Source organism: Diadema setosum, chromosome 3 (genome assembly GCF_964275005.1).
Source record: "Diadema setosum chromosome 3, eeDiaSeto1, whole genome shotgun sequence".
NCBI lineage: Eukaryota > Metazoa > Echinodermata > Echinoidea > Diadematoida > Diadematidae > Diadema > Diadema setosum.
In genome coordinates, this window is record NC_092687.1 from 26,382,893 (window position 1) to 26,393,600 (window position 10,708).

Below are 10,708 nucleotides of genomic sequence, written 5' to 3' on the forward strand. Positions count from 1 at the left end.
ATTAACTTTAAGTTTAAAAAATTAAGAATGTGTGTCTAACAACTCCAAGTCCAATTCATGAGATTGAAGTTATAAAAATTCGGACAGACTGAAGTGAAGAAGAGAATAAGAAAATAAACCTTTGTTTAAAAGATTGATGCCATCGTTAGAGTCTTAGACACATCATGATCATTTACTTTAACAAGTTAGAGGTAGGATCTCGAGTTGGGATCTAGACTAACTATACACAGGCCAGTCGCTGTACGTAGATACGTTTTCGCACAGCGTAGTAACGGCGTCTGGTCAGGCTAGATCAGGGAGGTGGAAGACTTCCACCTCCCTGGCTAGATCTAGACCATAGTGGAATGCCGCAACGGTGCATGATTTTGGTAACATGTCATTGACGTTGTTTTAAAATTAAATGTGATGATAATCAAGACATTTATTTTAGATCTAGACTCTAGATCTGAATTAACTTAAATTTAAAATGATGTGCAAATCATAAAATGCATTTCTATCTAACTTTTACTTGTCCGCGATACGACCCAGTCATGATTTTGAATGCTACAGTCCGCAGCCCCATTACACTATGCAATGCGTATGATATGGTTATGGGGCTGGTCGCAGTAACTTGCTTGTGTTGTGTACCGTATGTCATGTGCTTTTTTAGACCCTAGCCACTCTAAATTAGTAGAAATTTGTCGAAGGGGATCCTTATTCGTGGTCAGAGATAAAGCAAGCCTCCCATACAACCTTGATGCATTAAAAAAACCCTTAAGTATCGTAGAATTTCATAACTAGAAAAATATAGTGTAGGCTAGCTACGGTAGCAATTGCCAATACCCAGGTAGAACTGTAAGAAGACCCTCTGTAGAAGTAATTCATTATTGTTTTAAATAAAGATTCATGTTGTCACGTTAAAAGAAAAGAGAAGATATTTTAAGTAAGAATGAGATTGCATGAAGAGACTGTTTAGTGTTCAATTGTGTTAAGTGTTATAGTTACATAGCTTCTATTAGGCATATAAGGAAAGCTACTCTGGCCATTACTGTCTAAATATAAATCTTGCATAAACAGTAAATTTATAGGCTCTAGATCTAACGTTAGGTTATATTTACCGGTACTTATTTTGATTACCGGTAACTTTTACCAGGTACACAAATCAGTGAACTTTCAGAAAAATTAAACGAAGTTGATTACTGGTACCAGCTCACAGTTTGTTTAACACTCATATACATGTATGTACATGTATTTATAAGCCTATATCCAGAAAGGGATTTGTATTTTATATAAATTATCCTATTTGTGCCCTGATTTATAACACAGACATAATTTTCCTGATTTATATCTAGGGGATAATTCTCGGAGCAGCACCACTACAAGCAGGAGCCGAGTCCCCACAAACAAAGGCAGCACCGCTACCATAACAACTGTAGCAGCTAACATCCCAGGAACATCAGCAGCACCTCTCGACGCAACAGCAGCATGAGCAGAGCCTATAAAGTGCGACCGTAGCAGCTGAACTTCTGCATACATTTGTAGCGGCAGAGCCTCTACGTACTACGGTACTGTAACAACAGAGCCTCTGTGCATGGTACCCGGTACCGTAAAACTGTACATTTGTGGCAGCATGACCCTAACTTGACAACTGTAGCAGCTGAGACTGTCAGACTGTAGCAGCAGACTATAGCCTCTACGTACAACTGCAGAGAGTGGTGGTGATGAGGATGTTTTTCCTTCTGCCTATAATGGTAAGTTTGATTCATAATACATAAGTGATTACCGGTACTTGTGGATCATACAGTGTACCGGGTACCAGGTATTCACAAACATTTCTTTGTTTGCATAGTAGTATGTAGGTGAATGGAATAGGTTATCATTACTGTCAGTGGAACAGATGATTGGACTATATCATGTCATTTGACAGAAATCACTGTTTTGATATGATCTGGAATGTAATACTTGTACATTTATTGTTAAATGTGGATCTTATCTAACTTTACTGTCAAGTATCTTATGTAGATATTAACCTGGTGATGACAGGCTGATGTTGATATTACAAGCTCTTCCCTAGACACCTGCCCGAGCATACTTGGGCCAAGTTTTTAATGGCCTTACTGTAATTGTTTCATTTTATCAATGTTGAATGCTACTTAATGTAGTAAAAGATTGTAACCAGAAAAAGAGAAAAATGCAAGCACAAGTCTGTCTATAAGATTGTTATGTTTTTACGTGAAAAACATCACATTTCTAATCAAATAATGTGTATCAGTTATCATTATTTACCTTTGCCAACTCCAAGGTGTAAAAGCTCAAACCAATTGCACCTGAATTACTGTGCTCTTCAGAGATCAGCAGACTTTGATGACAATTTGCAGTTCAAATAGGTATGCTGTAGCTATTTTCATTTTGTCTGACATAGTGTTGTAGTTGATTGCCTGTGAAGAATGTTATTTGTTTTTTCTTCTGAAATTGTGCTTAACTCTGAGAAATACTCTTCTTCACATTTTTTTTTTCAAACCTGCAAGTACATGTAATGTTTTATTACATAGTGTATGACACAACTGTCAAATTTCTTGCTGAAATTGTCCATACAAGTTTTTGTGTTATTTGAACCACCGTGGGCATAGATGTTCTTGTCAAGTGGAGGAGGGATGGTTCTATGAATCCTGTCAGCTCGAGTGACCTCCATCATGCTCAACGGACCGAACTGCAAACGAGGTTCCTGCGTACATATGAGAAGTGAAAATGGCTGGTGGAAAGGGAGGGTGCTTCAAGTCTTCAACATGCCCATGGATGGACGTAGAATGTCAGATGATGAGGCCATTCCTCTTTCTGCCTGAGGTAATTTGAATACATAGTTACTGATTTGTTGTAGATCAATAACTGTATCAAGAAAATTGTTTCTATTCATTTTAAAATATGTAGAGATTTTTATGCATAGTATCATGTAGGTACAATGTACTTTCATTGCATTACCATTTGAATATAAATATTCAATTCTGTGTAATGAATAAAATGAATGTTGTAATTATATTGTAGTTTGTAATGAATGTAGGATGCTGAAGATTGTTAACTTTCCACTTGCTTTCTTTAAAAGTCTGATATTGATTATTACTTATCATGTCAATGTCTCTTCTCAGTCCAAAACAAAATCAATTCCTGATAAGTATATTCTAGTGCCCATGATAGTTTGTAAGTATATCTAGTATAAATCTTGTAGATTCTACCCTCAGGATGCTCACATAATTTGTTCATTGATGCATTCCTTAAAACTTCCCCAGCAGTATCGTTACTTGTGACAGCAGTAGCAGAGCCTCAACATCGATTTGTAACAGCTGAATCCCCAGAAACATCAGCAGCACCGCTTGCAGCAGCAGCAGCAGAGCCTGTACATACAGCCCTAGCAGCTGAGCCTCTACTTACAACTGTAGCAACTGAGTCTCTACTTACCACTGTAGCAGCAGAGCCTCTACTTGCAACTTTAGCATCTGCACTTCCAGGAACATCAGCAACACTGCTAGAAGCAGCAGCAGCAACAGAAGCATAGCCTCTACAAACAACTGTAGTGTCCGCATTGTTACATTGTAACAATGTTACCTTTGAAACCGAACGTAATTCAACTGGAGTTAAGAAGTTCAGGGCTTTGTACAAGTGCATTTTCTGTGTGTATGTTAATGTGAATTCCTAAGAAAGCATTTATGAGCCGAAACTTAATTTTCCAATGACAAATGTAAAATAATTTAAACATGCGATAAATACTTTGATTATACTTTTTTTTTCTATTTTCTTTTATCCTTCACTCTTGTACAAAAAGTTTGTGGCAGGCAATCTGTGAAATTCAAAGAAAATAGTTTTTCTTCTGCAAACAATAGTTTAAAAAAAATCCAGTAAACGAAGTAACAATTATTCAACCAGACTTAGCAGTTTCATTAGATTATGTATTTGTTGTCCTTGCATTATGTGTACCCGATTTCAATTTGAAAGCAGACTAAGTCCTCCACTCCTTTATTTTTCTTATTTCAGATTACAAAGAATACTGAACCTCGCTGGATGATGGAGAACTGTTAAATCTCGAGAAAGCACTGTCCCTGTCAGACATTGAAGAACCGATTTTGATGGTAATCGGACACAGGAGAGCAATAGAAAAAGTTTGTGAAGTGTAATGGAAGTACAGCATATTCATATGCCGTATATATTCTATACTGCCTACTAGTCTTGTGGGTATACATCTGGTTGTATTTACATTATCATATCTAGTACACTAACTGTTGACCAACTTTAATAAAATAAAAAGAATTTAGGCAAACTACATGTTTCTTGTAAAGAAAGAAAGGGAATTATTGATGAATTTTTTGCTCATAATACATTGTACAAATATAGACTTGATGCGTGATCAAGTTTGTAATATTTTCTGGTTATTGTTTCATCTTCAGTGTTACATATTTTCTGCATGCTTTCAATAATTTCAACACATGTTCACATAAATTGACCATCAGGTATTCACTACCAGTCACTAATTTTGATCACATCGGGAGGACCTTATTCAAATATAAAAGAAACAGTAGACATATAGTCTAAAATGTTCCAGTATGTATTCCATTTATTGTCTTTTCATTGCAAATTTGGAAACTACTGCCCATGGAGGCTGTTGAAGGAGTGGAAGATGGATGTCAGTGCAAAGCCAGAAGATTTTCATGTGGAAGAATCTGTAGGCACTGATATCAGTTCTCTTCCTGATAGATCTCTAATTGTCATGAAAAAAGTAATGGAATCAAGAAACAGAATTGTCAAAGAAAAGCTGAACAGTGGGGAAGCCTACAAAACGTCAGAAATATTTGTAGAGGGTAGAAAATATTTTAACTATCAAAGATGTGATTCAACACGTAACCAAAATAAAATGCCATGAAATGAGATTCATAAAATAGCAATAATATTACTATTTGTCAAAAGTTCACAAATGTAGTAAAAACCCACAATGTAGTAAAACTTTGCTCACAAATGAAGTAATTGACCAAAAAGAAAAGTTAAAAAATGTTGTGACACTTTTTTCACAAATGCATTACCTATTGTATTACTGTATTTGTGAACATAATGTTTACTTCATTTGTGAACGCTGACGTTACCAAATTGGTGAACAAAGTTTTACCTCAATTATGTGTGTGTTTTTTTCTACATTCTTTAATACTACTACATTTGTGAACGTTACTGCATTTGTGGGCACTACATTGTCCACTTCAGACAATAGTGTGTCAAAACTTTCAGATTTGCTCTTTTGTATTTTGTATTTTTGAAATTTAAATCATTGTACTACGTGTTACAAAAAACATTTCCCTCTTTTGATCGTTAATTACTATAAAAAAACCGTAACAAATGTTGCTCAAATTCGCACAGCGGAAACCTGACGAGTGCATAATTTTCTTGGATGTTGTTTGGTTGCAAAGCTAACGTTTATATTCAATCATAATTTATAGTTGAATTAATGAAATTAGGTATCAAATATTGATGCTTTTTCTTGCCTGTTTACAAGTGATAATTATTTAACACAGGTCAATGAGGTGTGTGTAACAAAAGGCGGTGTTATTCGAGTATTTTGCTCTATTAAAAGCAATCTTTCCAGTCCAGAGTGGCTTATAGGTTCCCTTAAATCCAAATGCATGTTGACTTCTATTGATCGGTATTAACATTACTTCACATGAATTATGACTTTGCGGTATAAATTTGTGTCATATATTTTATGTTATTTTTCAATCATTTCGTCTAATCTGCTAAGCTCCACCCTTAAAAACCTCCAAAGTAAGATTCTTCAGATGACATCATCTCTAACTCAGCTTACTTTGAACAAACGCATTGATATGTGCTTGCCTGATAACTGGTTACTTGATTACAGTAGCATTGTATATTTTCATACAAGACCTCATCACAGCCTTTCTTTTTTCCTCATGTCACTTTGGGATTCCTGACAAAGCAATGTCTAATTGTACACGCATGTTTGTGAGTTGACATTGTTGGAGAACCGGTTTTATAGCTAATGACGATTGTATATATAGGAAAAGAAAATACATGTACTTGTATATAGGACTATCAAAATTCAATGTCCCACTAGAATCAGACTCATTCCTGACAAAGCAATGTCTAATTGTACACGCATGTTTGTGAGTTGGCATTGTTGGAGAACCGGTTTTATAGCTAATGACGATTGTATATATAGGAAAAGAAAATACATGTACTTGTATATAGGACTATCAAAATTCAATGTCCCACTAGAATCAGACTCAGTGCCACTGTTGAATCTAACCTGTAAATGTATTTGGTGATTTTATACCGTTTCAACTAACATTAAAATATAGGCCTATTCTGTGAAAATTTAAAATTGCATTTCTTTCGTTTTGTTTATGAATTTTACTCTGAAGTGTAATGTGATCTGAGTTGATCTCATAACGATCAGTGTTTGCTTGTTTGTTTGTTTGTTTGTATGTTTTAGGGAGATTAAAATAATTAACGTAGAAACCGAAAATGTGATGAATTGATAAAGTCAGTCTTATCAATTTCTCATCTCCAATGATGTTTCAAGCTCGCACAGAACGATTTGACTTGTGCGTCACAGGTTTCCAATGATTGCAATCCCGTGACATATAGAATGTTGGTGTTCATCATGATCTGTTAGCAACTGTGCCCATATCCAGCGATGAAACGAATGTGCGTGTATGTGTATGAGCGTGTGTTCGTGTGTATGTGTGTGTATATGTGCGTATGTGTGTGTGTGTGTGTGAGTGTGTGTGTGTGTGTGTGTGTGCCTGCACGTGTATGAAACATAGAACACAAAATACTACAGTGTCAGTAGATATATATTTTAATCTTGTTAATCAAAAAGTGTAACATTCATTAATTATCTACGAAGGTGGATGGAGCATCTTTTTAAAATAGTTCATCAGTCTCACCTGAGGTAAATTGCCATTCTCTCGAGGGAAGATATTGCCGCTCGGAAAGTGGTGGATTGCTTCTCTATGTCGTCACTGATGAGGTGATGGAGTTGCGTGAACTCGTCCACACCCATTCTGAAGTAACCATAAAACCTGTCTTCATGACTCAGTAATTCTCTCACCAAGTGGGAATATTCCCCCAGCGATGACCTTTTTTGGTTTATCTCATGCACCCATTCTCTTCTTCCTACTACAAACAAATACGCGCGAGCAGGCGATAATCGCAGCTTCCTCATCATCAAATACGGGGGCCGCCATTTCCATTGTTGCCATGGTAATGGTATTAGATGGACTACAAATCGAATGACATCCAACCAGTGGCGTAACTACCGGGGGGGGGGGGGGCACGTGCCCCTCAATCCACTGGTAAAAACAAAAAACAAAAAACAAAAAAAAAAAAAAAAAACTTACCAAAATGGTAATTCGAGGGTTAGCAAACTGCTTTTGAAATCGACATGAAAGGGTGATCAAGAAATAAAATATTTTTTCTAAGATTTCTTTTAACCATAATTTAAGAGGTATATAATGTGAAACATTGTTCAAAAAGCCCGGAGCCGCCAGAATATTGTGATTCAGCGTGATTCCTGGTTGGCATTCTGAATATAAGCAGAATGTTCGCGGTGTACTCAGAACATCCGAAAGGCAAAAAGAGTCGCTGCAGTGTTGCGCAATGTGATGTAGAATGTACACCTTCGTTATATCAAAGATAGATCATTGATTTTACAGTGATGGTTTACATACTAGTCTATATTAAAATGTCTTGCATTGCCCACAATAAGACTTGACCTGGGCTATTTCCTTACTTTTCCATGTATATAAAACACGCACACATAAACACAAACAATTGGGGGATGCTCTAAAGTGCATATTTTGGACATCCTTCCCCCGCTTGGTCACTTCGACGCCCCCTCGCTGGTCATACCTCCCCCAGGCATGAACATAAACCGACACCATTGAATACCAGTGGCGGATCCAGGGGGAGGGGCGCACCGGGCGCCCCCCCCCCCCCCTCTTAATTTCCAAAGCGAGACAATATACATTGTAGCTACAAACGGCAGTTTGGGACTGTAAAATGTCAAAAATTTTCAAACTCGCTCGCTTCGCCCCTTCGCATCTCGCATTTAATCGGTATGCCATTCTCCTGATGTTGCTGCCTGTAATTGCCAGCAGTTGCGCCCCCGTGAGCCCCCCTTAATTTCCAAAGCGAAAAAATACAGCTACAAACGGCAGTTTTGGTACTGTAAAATGTCAAAATTTTCAAGCTCGCTCGCATTTAATTGTTATGTAATTCTCCTGATGTTGCTACCAGTAATTTGTCGTTTCACACCGACATTCCATAATCCATGTAAATGAAAATTAAACGAGGTGCCCCCCCCCCCCCCCCCAATGTCGTGACCCACGGTACGCCACTGTCCAACACGACATTTATGGGCGTGTCGTGCATAGTGTGAACGGAAAATCGAATGTCGTGTCGAAGTGTCGTGTCGTTGTGTCGTGTCGTGCTGTCGTGTCGAATGCAATGTGAATGCACCTTTACTAGATTTCTCATCAACACCGTTACTGCCGAATTTTCTGACAGTTTGAATACTGTATGTGACATGGCATCCACGGCAATCACGGGCAGCTGTCATGTCCGGCTATCCCATCTCCCTGCGTTGTCTCATCGTTTTGTTCACGTGGCGCGAAACGTGACTGCTGCGGCCGCCGGGAATATGGTGTAAACGCAGCACAGTTGCATTGGCATTCCACCATTTCAGTAACTTCTTGTCACAATCAAATACTTTCATTTTTACGGACATTTTAGTAGTTATATCGTCAAAATATGATTAAAAAAGCCACGTTGTTCCTTGCAAGGTACGTACTGTCATATTGGGCTTTTACTGTCAGACCGTTTAACGATCAATTCTGAGATTACCACTACAGGACGGATAAAAGCACCAATTTTGAAGATGCAGCATGCGAATATTCCTGAAAACAAAAGATAGTGAACAGGAAGAGAAAAGAAAAATGATACTTTGCTGTACCCAATCTTCAGCCGAGAATGAGCAATCATTGTAATCATACTCGGTGTCATAGCATCTGCCATATTTTCTCAAAATTACCACCATGGTTTTGCGATACAATTATTCTGTTTCTTTAATAATCTTCTTTTTTTTCATATTTTGGTTGATGATTCAACATGGTTTGATGCTTCTTAATATTGTATAATTCCGCTACAGGTGTGTCATTTCTGAGCTGGACATCACTGATGTATAAACAGACGTATTTGTATAAACGTGGATACACTCGAAGTGTGGAGGTCTTCAGGATCTTTTACTGTGCATGCACAATACAATATTGTAACCATCGCGAGAAATATTCACCAGAAGAGGGCGTGCTCTGGAAGCCGCTTGCGGTCGCTAGACGAAACGTTTCTTTGCTGCATGGTTTTGATAATTTCTACAGTATAAGCTTAGGATAAACTGGTTGGCAATCGAGCCTAAATGGAATATTACAATAAGTTGAATTAAAAACCATCGTGTAAGAATGATAATTTTGGACTCTTTGCCGTTGTTAAAACATTGTAGCCATTTTGCAATGCAGTTGTAATATTGTGTCCTCAACGTAATCCCGGTCATGCACGTATCCATAATATCGACTGCAAAAGTATACACAAAGGCATTTATATGGCCCAAAATGACAAAATGTTCGGAGAAAATGACACCTATACATACATTACGCTTTTATTTGGCTAAGATCTTAATATGAAGGATGTTATTTTATGTGTGCAGATACAATTTGTATACAGTGTGTATGGTATGCATGCTTTGAAATGTGACGGAGTGTCAAATGCAGCTAATAACTTCAAAAGTGATTATATTGTTAGATCCTTTAAATTCGGCGTCGATTGTTTTGCATTTTTTATCGACACAGATCAGCCCTTGTGGGTTTTTTTGATTTGTTCGATTACCTTCAACTATTAGTTGAACACAACCTTTAAAACATTTTTTTTGAATGTTCATTATCTCATTTAGCTATTATATTTGATATGGTTTATTAATAAAGACTGTGTAAGCTGTATAAAAACTGATCATTTTGGTAATTTTGCATTATGACGCCATCTTAATTTCCAAGGTCTATGAAATTTTCATATTCTAAAGTGAAGATAAGTCACATTTCGTACTTGTCAGACTTGAATATATTCGAGGTCAGGCTTGCTTAAAAAGAAAAGTAGATAAGAAATAAAGACCAAACTTTCATAACTGCAAAATATTAGAATGGTTGATTACAACAACCGTGTGTATTTATGTGAAAGTGCAGTGACCTAACGTTTTGCCGTACATCATTGGTTATTGTAGAGTCCAGATCGCTGATATAGAGAACCGCAATTTCACCAATAGCACAGATATAATATCGTGCAGGAACACTTAAAGAGACAAAGAACTTGAGAGGGGAGAAGGAAAGAGAGGTATAGAGGGAGACAGAAAAGAGAGAGAGGCGCAAAGGTTCCTTGGAGCGACATAAAATATATACAAATGAAAATACACTCTGATGGCGACATGTAATTCATAGTATCGAAGGGTTGTGACTGGAGTCTTTAAAATGCCTAAATCTCACGAGTTTTAGCTTACATGATTATAGCAGATGGTTTTCACTATAAAGCCTTTAAACCGATTGGAACTTAACGTGGATGAGTGAAATATAGAAGCTAATAAGATACCTACTCAGTACCTCACAAGATACCTGAATCATTTTACACAACTATA

The 10,708-nt window shown here is 37.1% G+C and overlaps 1 long non-coding RNA gene across 2 annotated transcripts; it reads left to right on the plus strand.

Moving 5' to 3' along the window:
- The first annotated feature begins 1,162 nt into the window (after positions 1-1,162).
- LOC140226314 (uncharacterized) lies at positions 1,163-3,557 on the plus strand. Of its 2 annotated transcripts, none has more exons than XR_011900926.1 (3): positions 1,163-1,730; positions 2,610-2,823; positions 3,264-3,557. It is a non-coding gene; the product is annotated as an uncharacterized lncRNA (long non-coding RNA). The 2 variants fall into 2 exon arrangements; XR_011900927.1 differs by having other exon boundaries at positions 3,267-3,557.
- The last annotated feature ends 7,151 nt before the right edge of the window (positions 3,558-10,708 follow it).